We start from the raw sequence: 16,643 nt of genomic DNA, 5'->3' as shown, positions 1-16,643 counted from the left end.
ATCTTAGAAAGAAATAAAGTGAAGCGAGATACATGGGAAGATGTACTAAGCCTTAGGGGGGGACACAAGAGGAGAGAGATAAATTACCAACCAATCAGCTTCTGTCATTTTCCTAGCACAGCCTGCAATGTGCCAGTGTTAAGCTGGTTGGGGGTGTCTCTTTCTCTCCACGATTTTATAAATCTCCCCCCATCTATGGTCGTATCTCTTGTAACTGTGGGCCTGATTCAGAGCCGGACGCTCTTTGAGAGTGCTCGCTCTGAATCAGGGCGTCCCTGTTTTTTTAAAGACGGCCGACTGGCCGCTCGCATAGCTCTGGGTGACCACCCACAGCTTTAGCAAGCGGCCAAGTGATGGTGGGGCCGCCCCCAAATGGCAGGCGTTCCTTCGGGAACGCCTCCATTTGGCCAGCCACCCCCCCTGCCCACCTCCAAAACGGGGCAAGCTGTCAATCACAATCGACAGCTGCCCCGCTTTGGTGCGAGACCCATAGCGACAAAGCGCCCGTCGCTGGCGGGTCTCGCGCATGCCGGCTCCGGCGTGTGCATGCGCAGTGAGGGACCAGCAACCTGCTTGCGAGCGCTATGCGCTCGCGAACGGGTCTGAATCAGGCACTGTGGGCCTGATTCAGAGCCGGACGCTCTGAACGAGCGCCCGCTCTGAATCAGGGCGTTTTTTTTTTTTTTTGTTGGGGCCTCTTGGCTGCTCGCATAGCTGTCAGCTACCACCCACAGCTTATGCGAGCAGCCAAAATGATGGTCATGATGGTCAAGACCATCGCGACCATCGGGCTTGCGACGAGACCCTTGTGGTAGGGTCTCGTCTGCCGCAAGCCCTGGAGTGCTTTTGGCTCTATCAGAGCCAAAAGCACTTCCACTGACATCACTAGTGATGTCAGTGGGGCTGGCCCCAGACGGTAGGCGTTCCCATGGGAATGCCTCCATCTGGCCAGCCACCAAAGGGGGCATGCTGTCACTCACCATCGAAAGCACGCCCCCTTTGGTATGAGACCCATAGCGACGGCTTGGCCGTCGCTATTCGGGTCTCGCGCATGCGCACGAGGGAGCCGGCTCCCTCGTGCGCATGGGCACTGGGCCAACATCGACCCGCTTGCGAGCGCTCAGCCTGAATCAGGCCGTGTGCCCAAAAGGCTGACACCTACAGGGCACAGTTACAGAAGTTTACTAATGACTGATACACACAGTCAGATTTGAGTTTTATCATACGCGGGTCACCTCCTCCGTACCGTCCACTGCCCCATTGTGCCCTCCTACTCTGCCCCTACCCCACTGCCGCTATAGTAAGGTGACCTGATAATATGCATATGCCGGGTCACCTCCTCCATACTGTCCACTGCACCATTGTGCCCTCCTACTCTGCCCCTACCCCGCTGCCACTATAGTAAGGTGACCTGATAATATGCATATGCCGGGTCACCTCCTCCATACTGTCCACTGCCCAATTGTGCCCTCCTACTCTGCCCCTACCCCACTGCCACTATAGTAAGGTGACCTGATAATATGCATATGCCGGGTCACCTTCTCCGTACTGTCCACTGCCCCATTGTGCCCTCCTACTCTGCCCCTACCCCGCTGCCACTATAGTAAGGTGACCTGATAATATGCATATGCCGGGTCACCTCCTCCGTACTGTCCACTGCCCCAGTGTGCCCTCCTACTCTGCCCCTACCCCGCTGCCACTATAGTAAGGTGACCTGATAATATGCATATGCCGGGTCATCTCCTCTGTACTGTCCACTGCCCCAGTGTGCCCTCGTACTCTGCCCCTACCCCACTGCCACTATAGTAAGGTGACCTGATAATATGCATATGCCAGGTCACCTCCTCTGTACTGTCCACTGCCCCAGTGTGCCCTCCCACTCTGCCCCTACCCCACTGCCACTATAGTAAGGTGACATGATAATATGCATATGCCGGGTCACCTCCTCCATACTGTCCACTGCCCCAGTGTGCCCTCCTACGCTGCCCCTACCCCACTGCCACTATAGTAAGGTGACCTGATAATATGCATATGCCGGGTCAACTCCTCCGTACTGTCCACTGCCCCAGTGTGCCCTCCTACGCTGCCCTTACCCTGCTGCCGCTATAGTAAGGTGACCTGATAATATGCATATGCCAGGTCACCTCCTCCGTACTGTCCACTGCCCCATTGTGCCCTCCTACTCTGCCCCTACCCCACTGCCACTATAGTAAGGTGAACTGATAATATGCATATGCCAGGTCACCACCTCCGTACTGTCCACTGCCCTAGTGTGCCCTCGCACTCAGAAATGACAGATGGGAGCTGATTGGCTGGAGCACTATTTATCATACACAATGAGTTTTAAATCTCGTTGCATATGATAAAACTCATTGATAAATGAGGCCCTTGCTCCTTGTCTGTTTGGGTTACTCTAGGCATATAGGTCCAATCAGGTAGCGCGGTGGTATAATGGTCAGCTTTGCTGCCTTACAGCGATGGAGTCATGGGTTCGCTTCCAACCAGGGCGCTATCTGTGTGGAGCTTGTATGTTCCCCGTGTTTGTGTGGGTTTCACCCGGGCACTCCAGCTACCTTACACTATCCCAAAATATACTGGTAGGTTAATTAGCTTCTCGAATAGAAAATAACCCTTGTGTATACATATTATATAACAGGATATATACATTACAGCGACTGATATAATATGTGGGTGCTATATAATAATAATGTGGTGGGTGAATGTCAGAATGTATGTATTAGCTGTATATAGTTATAGGATTCTGGGAAACTGGTGCCTGTTCGCTGTTTACTTCATCTTAGCGGCCGGCATGTTGCCTCGCGCAATACAGAATCTCCCCACCCCAATAATGGCGCCACTGTTTGTTCGCACAGAGTGGCGGATCAAATGTACACGCACGGTATAAGCAATGTAAGGGGCATTCCTGGACGGTGACTGGGATGTAACAGGGGCGTGGCTCAAGAGATGTTGCCTCCCACAGTAGTGTCTATGGCGTGTCACCGATAGTATTTGCGTATATAAGGCATGATTCAGAGACGGACGCTAATGGAATCGCAGCTGCGATTACGCACGGAAGGCAGCTGCAAAAATATGCTAATGCACCCCACAGCCCAGCCGGCATAAAGATGCCCACTGCCGCCTTCTCACATGCGTACGATGTCGCTTACCAGCGTAAATATCTATAACATCAACGCACATTGAGCGACCACCTTGCCCTTACGGAAGGTCTGATTGGACGCAGATTTGGCAGCTCTCCTGACACACAGAGCTGCATAGGAGATCGCAGTGGCTAATTTATGCACGTCCATGTAAGGGCGTTCAGACGGTCAGACACGCCTGCGTATATCAGACCACCCCCCCGTCACCACTTGTGATGGATTCCTCTGTGACAGCCTGTCACTCACTTTGCGATGGATTCCTCTGTGCATCCGTAATTGCAGTGCAGCTTATACGCATGCACAATGGAAAACAATCGCTCAATTTGTGTATGTAATCGCCATTGCGTTCATCTGTGAATCAGGCCCATAGACGCAGAACCGCTCACATAGGAGGCTATACTCAGACGGATAATCTGCACCTGCCATACGGCTAGTGCAAGGTTCGATGGTGCAACCGATGGTGACTAATGTGAAGCCATGTGGTTCCTGCAACATCGTATGGCGTAAAACAAGAGATATGGTAAGAACTTACCTTTGTTAACTCTGTTTCTACGAAGTCCATAGGGTCCACAGGGTGACCTTGGGGTATAGCTGGATTCTGGATCCTCAGGCACCACGGAGTTAAAGCTTTTAGCTGCTCCCAGGATGCACTTGGGTCCATCCTCCTCAATACCCCACCACCGAGCCACAGGCACCTCAGTTGGTAAGCAGCCCAGGCCGGAGGAGGAGACGAAACAGAGAGAAGGAAGACTGGAACACACAAGAACCATACTCACAGAAATGGGAGACGGAAAACCGGTGACCAGTCACAGAGCCCATATGAAGCCAGGTGCGTCAGGGCGGGTGCCCTGTGGACCCTATGGACTTCGTAGAAACAGAGATAACAAAGGTAAGTTCTTACCATATCTCTTGTTTTCTACTTCAGGGTCCATAGGGGTCCACAGGGTGACCTTGGGGATGTCCCAAAGCAGTCAAACTAAGGGCGGGGACGCTCCTGTGCTGATAGGAGAACCCGGCGCCCAAAGGATGCATCCTGAGAGGCAAAGGTGTCAAACACATAGAACCTCAAAAAGGTCTGAATGGAAGACCAGGTGGCCACCTTACACAGCTGAACAGCAGAGGCGCCACGGCTAGCAGCCCAAGAAGGGCCCACAGACCGAGTGGAATGAGCCTTAACAGAGACTGGAAAATGTAAACCCTCCTGCATATAAGCCTCAATAATAACAGAACGAAACCAACGGGCTAGAGTGCACGGACAACGTCTAAGGAAGCCTCCCCAGCCGAAAGATCAGGCGACTGAAAGGCTGGTACAACAATTTCCTGATTAATGTGGAACCTGGAAACTACCTTAGGCAGGAAATCAGGACGAGTGCGAAGCACCGCTCTGTCCTGATGAAAAACCAGAAAAGGGGGATGACAGGAAAACGCCCCCAAATCCGAAACCCTCCTGGCAGAAGCAATTGCCAAGAGGAAAACCGTCTTAAAAGTTAGCCACTTGAGCTCCACTGACTCCAAGGGCTCAAAAGGAGGACCCTGTAAGGCCCGAAGAACCACCGCCAAATCCCACGGGGCCACAGGTGGCACAAAGGCTGGATTCTTAAAACACCCTGGAAAAAGGTGTGTACATCCGGCATAGCAGCAATCCTGCGCTGGAACCACACCGACAGAGCAGACACGTGCACCTTCAGTGAGGAAAGACGTAATCCTAAATCCAAACCTGACTGAAGGAAAGCCAGAATACGCGAAACTCGGAACACCTGGGGATCATATTTTCTGGCTTCGCACCACTGAAAGTAAGTGTGCCACACTCTGTGGTAGATCCTCGCGGAAGCAGGCTTGCGCGCCCTCAGCATGGTGGTAATAACGGAGCTAGAAAAGCCCCGAGACCTCAGGACGGCTGTCTCAAGAGCCACGCCGTCAAAGATAGTCGACCCAGATCCGGGTGAAGACAGGGCCCCTGAGACAACATGTCCCGCCGTTGAGGTAGGAGGTATGGAGCGTCGATGGACAGGCTCCGCAGATCGGAGTACCACGGCCTTCTGGGCCACGCTGGGGCCACCAGGATGAGTGTGCCTCCGTCCTGCTTGAACTTGCACAGGACCCGAGGCAGCAGAGATATCGGAGGGAAAAAGTAAGCCAGGTGAAACAGCCATTTCACCGACAGCGCGTCTATCAGACTTGCGCCTGCGTCCCTTGTCCTTGACCCATACACGGGCAGCTTGTGATTGTGACGGGATGCCATCAGGTCCAGCTCTGGCAGCCCCCACTTGTCCATGAGTAGTTGGAATACCTCTGGATGAAGCGACCATTCCCCGGGATGCACGTCGCAACGGCTGAGGAAGTCTGCCTCCCAATTGAGGACTCCCGGGATGAAGACTGCCGAGAGAGCTGGAAGATAGCGCTCTGCCCAAGCCAGGACACGGGAAACTTCCGACATCGCAGCTCGACTGCGAGTCCCTCCCTGGTGATTGATGTACGCCACCGTGGTGGCGTTGTCTGACTGCACCTGAACGGCCCTTCCGTGAAGAGCGGTGCCGGACGACTGCAGGGCTCTGTACACTGCACGCAGTTCCAGGATGTTGATGGGAAAAATCACTTCCTCCGCCGACCAACGACCCTGAAGTGACAAGGAGCCTGTCACCGCCCCCCAACCCCGGAGACTGGCATCTGTCGTGAGCAGAACCCATTACGGATCCAAAAGGGGCACCCCTCGAGGAGATGAGCCGTCTGTAGCCATCAGGCCAGGGACAGACGTACCTCTGAGGACAACACCAGCATCTGAGATCGGATCCTGTGTGGCAATCCGTTCCATTCCGAAAGAATCAGCCTCTGCAGGGGCCTGGAATGGAACTGGGCAAACTCCACCATGTCGAATGCCGACACCATGGACCCCAAAACTCTCATCGCTGAGTGCACCGACACTCTGCCACTGCTCAGACAACTGTGAATCCGCAGCTGTAAGGAGGAGACCTTCTGTGGAGTCAGAAAAATCCGTTGCCGACTAGAGTCCAGCAGGGCCCCCAAATGAACCATCCGCTGTGATGGGATGAGGGAGGACTTCTTCCAGTTGATCAACCACCCGTGTGCCTGAAGACAAGCGACCGTCAGGTGGAGATGCTAGATCAGTACCTCCGGGGAGCTTGCCAGCAAGAGGAGGTCGTCTAGATACGGTAGCAACCGTATCCCCTGGCTCCGAAGGTGAGCCGCCATGACCGCCATCACCTTGGTAAATACCCTTGGTGCCGTGGAGAGGCCAAAGGGTAGAGCCCTGAATTGGTAGTGGTTGTGGAGAATAGCAAATCGCAGAAACCGTTGGTGCGATGTTGCTATAGGCACATGGAGGTAGGCGTTCTGGATATCCAGGGAGACCATATAATCCCCCGGTTCCATCGCCAGAATGATGGAACGCAAAGTTTCCATCCTGAATTTGGGAACCCTGAGAAACCTGTTCAGGGACTTCAAATTGAGGATGGGGCAATGAGAGCCATTGGGTTTCTGCACCAGAAACAGCGTAGAGTAATACCCCATCCCACGTTGAGATTGTGGTACGGGTATAATGACCCCCGCCGTCAGCAAGGCCTCTATGGCTTCCTGAACCTGCAAGGCCTTGGTTTTGTCCTGAGAAGGACTTGTGCAAAAAAACTGGCGAGGCGGCCTGTGCCGAAAAGACAGGGCGTACTCCTGGGAGACCACTTCTTGCACCCAGGCATCCGTGGTGGTATTGTGCCAGCATTGGGCGAATTGAAGAAGTCGGCCTCCCACTCTGGGGTCCCCTAGAGGGAGGCCCATCCCATCATGCAGAAGGCTTATCTTCTTGCTTGGATGAAGGGCGCCTAGCACTCCAGGCTTGCTTCTTTGGCCTTGAGGCGGTCTTGGTTGCGGACTGCCTCGGGAAGACTGACCCTTTGCCTTGCCCTGAACCCGAAAGGAGCGAAAGGCCGAGCTCCGGACCTTAGCAGGTGTCGTAGCTGAAGGGAGGAAGGCTGACTTGGATTTTGCCAGGGTATCTACTATTTTGTCCAGGTCCGGACCAAATAGTAACTCTCCATTAAAAGGTAAGGCCTCCAAGCCTTTCTTTGAATCAGCGTCTGCTCTCCAAGACCTCAACCACAAGGATCTGCGAGCAGACACTGCTGCCGCCGAAACCCTAGAGGTCAGCAGGCTAGCATCCAAAGATGCTTCTCCAATGTAGGAAGCGGCATCTCTCATCTGTCCTAACAACGCCCTCTGGACATCCGGAGCTTCATCCGGAAACGTATCCTCCAAGGCGTTGGCCCAACCCTCAATGGCCTTGGCCACCCAGGAGATGGCCATGGACAGCCGGGCTACAGCCCCTGAGAGAGAGTAAAAGTCTCCACCTTCCTGTCCGTAGGATCCTTCAGAGAGGATATAGACGGAAATGGCAAAGTAGCACTCCTGATGAGGCGTGTTACATGGGAATCGACCACAGGCGGAGTTTCCCATTTCCTACAATGCGCCTCCGGAAATGGATAATTGGCCGCCAACCGCTTCTGTGGCAGGAATCGCTTACTGGGCGTCTGCCAGGCCACCGCCATGTGATCCGTCAACTGATCAGACAAGGGGAACGCTGCAGAAGTAACCTTAGCTTTTTTAAAACTAGGAAACCTCGACTTGGGAGCGGGTGCCTCATCCTCAATCAGAAGAATGGCCCGCACCGCCCTAACCAGAGTCCGCACATTGATGGAAGACTTTGGGCCTCATTCAGACCCACTCGCGAGCGGCTGTCCGCTCGCAAGTGGGTCGATGGTCTGCACTGCGCATGCGCACGACGGAGGGAGCTCCGTCGTGCGCATGCGCGAGACGCGACGAGCGAAGGACTTTCCTTCGCTCGTAGTGTCTGATCAAAGGGGGCGTGCTGTCGATGTTGATTGACAGCACGCCCCCTTTGGTGGGCGTGCCGGGGGCGTGCCTGCCAGACGGAGGCGTTCCCAAGGGAACGCCTACCGTCAGAAGCCGGCCCCACTGACATCACTAGTGATGTCAGTGGGAGTGATTTTGGCTCTGATAGAGCCAAAATCACTCCCGGCCTTGCGGTTGAGAAACTCAACCGCAGGCTTCTGCTCGCAGTGGCAATGGTCGCGATGGTCAAGACCATCGCGACCATCATCCTGCACGCTCGTATGTGCTGTGGGTGGTGACCCACAGCTATACGAGCGTCCAGGAGGATGCTCCATATTTATGGAGGTGGGCCTTGATTCAGAGCGAGCGCTCTGGTCAGAGCGTCCGGCTCTGAATCAGGGCCTTAGTGTCTACCTCCTGGACTGAGGCATCTGAGGCTGAGTCATCCTGCACATCACCATCATCTGAGGACCCCTCAGAGTCCGAAAAATGCGCAGCCCGCGCCATAACTGTGCGTTTAGACTCCCTGGAGGGCACGTCACTGCGCAACATCGACTGAAAAGCCAAAGATGCTGCCGCCAAATCTTGGACAGTGTGGGAAAGCGCATCCACCCAGGGTGGAGGAGCCGCCACAGGAGCCTGAAACGGCACCACAGCCTGCTGTGCCACAGGGGTGGACTGTATATACATTGGCAACCCCGCATAGGGACCAACAGGCTGAGATCCCGGGGGAGTCTGCAATAATTGTGGGACACCCGGGGAATGGGGGATGGTAGGCTGGGGCAACGCCCTAGTAGGGACGGCAGTCGGGACCGACAGACAGTCCGCGATGGACACCAGCACCTGGGAAAACATCGCCCATGGTGGCTCCTGCAACATAGGAGGTTTAGACGTACCAGGGACCGCCTGGCACCGTCCGCACAGACCGTCCTGTGACCAATCCTCCCTATCCACTCCTGCAGAACAGCGCCTGCAGGAGAACAATACCGGAGCCACGGAGTGCTCAATCTCCTCCTCAGACATGACAGACTATATAATTAAATATAGTTATGACATAGGAAGAAAACGTGCACACTCACCAGTGTGCTGGACAACAGCCCACAATATGGCCCTGTGTAGCACACAACTGTATGTGACGGACCTCACAAATACGTCATCTATATAAGTGAGGTCAGTAGAAACACCCTTCCCCCGCACACCTGTAGGGTTTGTAGGAGAAGGAAAGGGATAGGTATAGGCTGACAGTAAGTAGAAATTAGCACAGACAGGCAGCACTAGCAAAAGTCACATACCATGCAGGAAGATATACTCACTGCACCTTTCCACTACAATCAACCGCCCAGATTCAGTGTCTGGGAGGGCTATAGTGCTGTGTACACTGTTCTTTAGCAGGGGAGAGGTACACAGGGGGACCGGTCCGCGTGCTCCCTGAGAGTATCTGCGCTGCCACTGGAGAAAATGGCTGCTGGAGACCTCAGAGGAGGAGTGGCCGAGTATCTGCAGCTCAGCGACGCCAGACTACTAGCTGAAAGGCGCGCTGAGCTGAGGGGAGGAGCCGCTAGACAAGGAAGGCTTCCTCCCCTGGCTAGCATATTAACCCCCGGGTTGCCGGCATCCCGCTTGCCGCGTTATTTACCCTGGTGGTCTAGTGGTCTGGCGGGGTATGCCTCCAATGGAGGGGGAGCCCGCCGCCACCGCTAGCGCCCCCGGTCTGTCCCCTAGACCGGGGGCATGGGACTGCATTTAAAAGGAACCCGCGCACCGCCGCTAATCAGCGGTGCGCGGCTTACCTTGATCTCCCCGGCGTCTCCGGCAGCAGTCCCGGGGGAAACCAGAGTCCAGCTAGTACAGACTCTGGCTTCCCCCACCGCGATCCCCAGTTCAGTGCTGGCGTCGCGGCGCCAGCAGGGAGAAGGAGCGGCAGCGTGGGCGTCTGTACAGACAGCCCATCGCTGCCGCTCTGGAGAAAAAGAAAAAACTGTAGTCAAAATAAATAAATGTAACTAAGTCAAAAAAAGCCTTAGGGGGCTGCTCCTGCAGACCCCCCCCCGCAGGGTGACCCGACTCCGGCCGGGCACAATCATAAACTGAGGTGCCTGTGGCTCGGGGGCGGGGTATAGAGGAGGATGACCCAAGTGCATCCTGGGAGCAGCTAAAAGCTTTAACTCCGTGGTGCTCGAGGATCCAGGATCCAGCTATACCCCAAGGTCACCCTGTGGACCCCTATGGACCCTGAAGTAGAAATAGTGTTTTTTGATGTTACCATTCTTTTCAATAGGCCATTAATTTCAATGGGGTATGTGTTTCATGTGGAAATCCAATGGAAATGAATGTTATATAGAAATAAATAGAAGCCCTGTACACAAAATAAATAAATGCCATCGAATATCATGACATTCCGGCCAACTTACATTGATGTGCTCCACCAGTTCCGTTGTGAGTCGTGCTAGAAACGGGACAGTGGCTTTCTCTTCATTCAGGAAGTCACTGCAGCAATTAAATGAGAGAATTACATTAGCAGATGCATCACTACCAGAAAAGGGCCTGATTCTGAGTAGAACGTAATGTGGTTACAATTCCGGCCGCCTACTGCGATAGGAAGTCTCATGTGAAAATCTAAGTTGGCCGCATTATGTGACAGCACTGCCCCCAGCCCTCCGCTTGAGAGAGCCACCCTCATTACTAGTATCAGCATTTGCAACTACGCAGGAAACGAGACTGAAGGCGGACAGATCTCTGCATACTCACCTCAGAATAGGTCACAACTCAGTCAGCGCGGACATGCCATGGCCACTGGACAATTATGTGCAAATGCCCCATCACCTCCTATTTGCCACTTAGTAACTCCCAATCAGCCGCACTTGAGATGCGACTGAGATGTGGCCAACCGGGAATCGCTCATGCTTGAATAAAGTTATGTATATGCTGCTAAACATCATGGGATGCTCAGGGGTAAATGTACTAATGTGAGAGTTTCAGAGATGTTGCCCATAGCAACCAATCAGATTCTATTGACCTTTAGCTTGCACCTTTTAGAAGATAATAGCTAGAATCTGATTGGTTACTATGGGCAACATCTCCATTCTAAAAACTCTCACTTTAGTAAATTTACCCCTCAGAATCAGTCCCAAAGGGTTAATGTAGTAGCCTCGGAACTTCTGACGCTGCGGGAATATATGCGAGTCTCCCCGTATTTTTAAAGTGTCGATCCTTTTAAAGGCTAAACAAGATGGTTTAGCCTTAAAAAGGATTGTCACTTTAAAAATACGGGGAGACTCACATAAACCCCCACAGCCTCAGAAGTTCGGAGGCTACTACATTTAGCCCAAAGAGTCGATTTCCGTGCAAAGAGTAAACGTTACTGATTACTTTTTTTAAATAGTCTTTTATACACTGTCAGCCAATAACAAATATTTATTCTGTTTCCAGCATCAGGAGTTCTATTGCCGGTCTTACTGCTTGCTTAGAAACAACTTGGAGGCATCTGAGAAGATACTGTAGAAGCAAAATTAATGATTTCAAATTAATTAGAATTATTGCAATATCTGATGTCTTTTATTTGATACATTTAGCAATGTGTCTCAATTATAATGCAATGAAAGAACCTCCAATTCTTTATTCTTTTGCTGTGCGAGCTTGGAGTATATCCAACATAGGTGCATTGGGTGCAAGGATGGCTTATGAGAAGGGGGGGCCCATGTGTAGTCTCCATGTGTTCCCCCTCCTCTCTTTCCGACGGTGAGGGGAGTAGACTCGAACCCCGGGTACACAGTGCATTCTCACATACACCTCTCCCACTGTGTATGTTCAACTGGGCTCACAGAGTAACACTCAATCGCCAGTATGGGACCTCACTCACCAGAACGCTTACAAAATTATTTTGGGGGGCCCTGTGATGCTTGTCTATCAGCTCCAGGGTCCCCTGCTCTACTCTTCTGAGCATCGGCAAATCAGCCCCTCAACATTGCTTATTTTACATCGCAGCCCCTTGGGGGTGGGTAATAAAATGAAGCTTTCATAAATATCAGCGTCGCGTGCAGCCGCATATCGTGATCCAATATCTCTCTAGGTTGAATATGCCCCTATATGTGGGTTATAGACAGTAAGACGGATACAGCCATGTCTTAGATGTTGTACTATTATGTTTTATTTCTTAATCATATTAGATCAAAAGAGGCCACTATTACATTGAAAAGCAATACATTTAAAAGGCGCTATATTCTTACAATGTTTGTTGCTTCATTGTGCCCGGTAAACCACAGTTTTGCCCAAAGCACTCAGGAGCACCAGCCCTTTGCCAATATAAAATATCCATTAAATGGTCCAAAAGCTCTGTCTATTATTCTACCATAGACAACGCTTTTGGATCACTCAATTATTGTGTTTCTTTAGTGAATTGAGCTATTAGGGCCCTTAGGGGGACATTTGCCAAATTATAGGTAGGTACTGTATTAAAGCAAAATAATAAAAACTATCTAATACACAATAGTGACACATGAAATAAAAATGGATTGTATGGGGTCTATTTATTATCACTACATTTATACAAAAGATTTTCACCTACTTTTGTATAAATTAAGTGTCAGGGTTATTCATCATACATGTAACGCAGAAGATATCACTGATATCTCCTGTTCACAATTGTCCCCCGATAATTTCCAAATTCCCCATACTATAGTATGGGGATGTGTACATTATGTAATTCATCAAGTTCCGAAAAAGCTATTTTTCAGAACTTGACAGATACTGTACGCCATTCTCAGATGGCGTACAGTACCTGACTGAGCAGATTTCCCTCCCTGCTGTGTCCTCTTACCTGTAGCAGCTCCCTCCCGCCTCGCAGAGCAGTCCTCCTGTGAGCCGGGGCCAAGGGAGAGGGCACAGCAGTGGTGGGGGGCTGCATGTCTCAGTGGAGGGGGGCACAGATTTCGGCCATGCTGACAGCTGTAGCTCTGCGGAGGATGAGGGGGGTTTGGGCTGGACACAGACACCATCAGAATTGGTGAGCGGGCGGGCATACGGGCAGATAGGCAGTGGAAGGGAAGGAGGTTCTCTTTTCGCATGCTGCTGCTAGTCTCTTCTCAGTCTGTCTTCAAGCCGCACATGCACAGCTTGAAGACAGGCAGAGAAAACTGAAGGAAGACCGGCGGAGCAGGAGAAAAGTCTCTCACTTCCAAAAGACTGACTTTGTAGTAACAGCAGTATTTCAGAAGTGATAGTTTAGGGCAGGAGGCATGATGAATGCCTCCTAAATGGTGTTTGTACTCGCAGCGAGTTCATACCATAAATATCACAAGTGATAATGATGTTTTGATGAATGGGCCCCTAAGCCCGCTCACCCTCATTCTCATCAATAATTTAATGAATAAATGAGGATAAAACACTGTTTTCCCCTGTTTTCTCCTAATGATCCTTACTGAGAGCAAGAAAAACCCCAGAGAAATAATAAAGAAACACTCACGAGAAATATTTGTGCTCTTCAAAGAAAGTCTTCTCCTTCTCAATGGCCTCCTTCAGCGAGATCCTGTCCTGGATCTCCTGCTGGCCTCGGCACCTCACAATCATGTAGCCTTTCTTTAGGCGGACAGCGTTATTATTTAGTACATTGACAATCGTCTCCTCTGTGCCCTTGTCAATTAAGTCAGGTTTAGTCAGAATTCCTGCAACGGGAAACAAGGGACTAAATTGAATAATGAGGATAAAGAGATCGCTGAGGAAATCCCTGTGCCAGGTGCCTTAGAGCAAGTGTAAACTCCTGTAACTGCAATGCACCTATTATCAGCCTTATATGAATGTGCTCTCCCAGTGCTTCGGAGTATACATCAGCTAGCCTTCACGTTATACAGTAGGTGCCTGTAGGCAGGGCCCCTGGGATCTCTGTTAGGGCCCATTACTGAGGAGTGTTGCCAGGCATGAAAATGTCATCTTATATGCTTCAGGGGGTGCGGCCGTATCCTGAAACACCTGGGATCATTGGTGGGCGACCTCTTAAAAAATACGGGGATCCACGCACATCTGCAGTAACAAGTGTGTATACTTACACCCCACAATAGTTACAGCATAGACAAGTGGTTTGGTGTTAGTAAGAAGTGCAGAAGCAGCATTACTCTATGTGTACAGAATATAGTAATGTAATGACAGGTCATATACACAAAAGATAATAGAGCCTGGAAAGTTATTAATAAATGCGTAAGTCACACTCTGAATATAAAATATTATTACATACCAACACGAAAACCAGATACAAATTAAATATAAACAACTGTTGTTTTTACCTATAAAAATGAAAGGGGTCAATTTAATTGCAGACGATGTCTGCAATGGGCAACTACATCGGCGTTGGGACGAATGCAATGGCACAGCTTGGCTCCGCCCCCGCCCCGCCCGCAAACTCTTGTCGTCTGGCCTCCCCCGCCCCCGTTTGCTGGCCACGCCCCCCCCATTCAAGCCGATCTGGCTGCTCCCTCCCGGAAGGGGCAGCCAGATAGTCGGCAAGTATGAAGTCACCTGAAATAGTGACTCCTAGATCCCTTTCCAAAATCGCGTATTTTGCTATTCTTTCAAACACAGAGATTTACTATGGCAAACACGGGAGTGTTTTCCGTATTTTCGGAGGGGAACACGGGACGAACCCAACGTTAAAATGCACATGTAAACACAAATAGAAAATAAAACACCATCGTCTAAACACGGCAGTACTTTCCATAGACAGGAATACGACATGGGAATTTACCACAAATCGTTATTATAATTACGGGTGCAGAGCCGGCCCTAGGCATAGGCATAATAAGCAAATGCCTAGGGGCAACTGGAATGCTTAGGGGCATTCTAGGGCTCTGCCGCAGTCCCCGCCCCCCCTGCTGCATGCCCCTCCCCCTGCCCTGCTGCTGCCGCTGCCGTGTGGAAAGCCGTGCTGGGATCAAGTTGCTGATCCCAGCATCGGCACAGCAAGAGGAGATGTGTTCCCTACGGGACACATCAGTGTCCGGCGCTGGGATGCTATTTCTGCTCCCAGCACCGGGGAAGCATAGGCGGCGGGTAGGACTTGGCGCCGGTCAATTGTCGGGCAGGACTTGGCTCCGGGTGCGGGCTTACTATAGCCCGTCACCCGGTAGCCTTGGTACAGCGTCGGCCATGGCGGGTGTTTGGCTCTGGCCATGAGCCAAACCCAGCTCGCGGGCCAGCAGCCAATAGGAGGAAGAGGCCAGAAGACGCCGCGATCAAGAAGGAAGACAGCGGAGAGGACTGCGTGGGGTGGAAAGTAAAAGAGCCAATGAAGCTCCCCCCTGCAGCCTCTTCCAACAGAGCAGGTAGGCCCTCCATGAGGTCTACCATATACCCCCTCCCTAGACCACCACGGTTGTCGGGCACTAGGCTCGTGGGGGCATTGTCGGGCTATAGGCCGGTGGGCGTATAGGCGGGTGCAAGGCCCGGGCTACATAGGGGGCATTAGGCCCTAGAGGAAATTATACCCTATTAGGTGTAAGTGATCTGGGTACTAGGCCCAGGTCACTATTGAATAAAGTAGGCGTGCACTAGGCCCGTGGCCATAAGGAGGGCCACCTGTTTTTTTTCCTGTAGGGCTGTTCAGTTCCGTATGGGTAGTTGTTAGGGGGCAACAGTAAAAATTTTGCCTAGGGCACCAAATGGGCTAGGGCCGGCTCTGTATGGGTGTAATCTAAGCAAAATCGGTTAAAAATGGAGGTTTAAAATAGATCCCCTCCTGAGCAGTGTGTCTTTCTTTTTAATAAAAAACCACACATGTAGCCTGCACGTATCACACAGATATATGCCGGCTGTATGTTCAGGAGTATTGGGCTACAGGGAACACGGTAGGAAACACAATCACATACACTATCCAAAAGCTGAACATGTTTCCAACTGGTGGGCGTTAATCATCCTTCTGCCTGTCCTGTGTACATTTTACACCCCTCCCACCTTCTTGTTGACCCTTGTTGTTGACCAACACTTTCACACCCCCTGTCCTCCACAGTTCCCATCTCCGAGTGTAAGATGAGCCCAAATATGTATACGGGCGTATACATACTTTATTTTATACACCTGCACAGTTAGATAACACTTATTTTAGACAAATGACACATTTACGTCTTACTCTTACGTGAGCCCCTTTATAAGATGACCTTTGAACTCACCCACAGTTCTCTCTCCGCCAGGATCCACCAGACGAGCCATCTCCAGAGCTTCCGTTGTAGCGATGTCAACATTACAGGGGACCACAACCAGGCAGATGGTCTCCTGCTTCCCAATGTACTCTGTGATGAGCCTTTTAATCTGTAAACATAACATAATACAGGTAAAGTGCAGAATCCCGGCATTGTTATATACACAGCCGATATCTCCTGGATGTATATAGCAGAACCCCCTTCATACATCCAGGGGATGCTCAATATTTGTGAGATACCCCCCCGAAAATGCCTATTTTGGGGAGATTAATTTAAAAAATGACCTTGATAAATATGCCCCTAAATCTTACATGATACATAAATAAGACATAAAGACACAGAGACTTGTGTTTGGCGAAAACATTTGTCACAATTTATTAAAAATTAATTGGAAATTGAAATCTCAAAATAAGGTGGCGACAAAAACATTCCCCCGTCAGCT

The 16,643-nt window shown here is 51.2% G+C and overlaps 1 pseudogene; it reads right to left on the bottom strand.

The window, feature by feature from the left end:
* The window catches only part of LOC148439562 (interferon-induced GTP-binding protein Mx1-like), a 46,893-nt pseudogene that overhangs the window by 27,209 nt on the left and 3,041 nt on the right, over nt 1–16,643 (bottom strand).

This window comes from Taudactylus pleione, unplaced genomic scaffold (genome assembly GCF_031769625.1).
Source record: "Taudactylus pleione unplaced genomic scaffold, aTauple2 ptg001702l, whole genome shotgun sequence".
In the NCBI taxonomy this organism is placed as follows: domain Eukaryota; kingdom Metazoa; phylum Chordata; class Amphibia; order Anura; family Myobatrachidae; genus Taudactylus; species Taudactylus pleione.
Note: the sequence above shows the minus strand (reverse complement) of the source record. Positions and strands in the feature narration are given on the sequence as shown.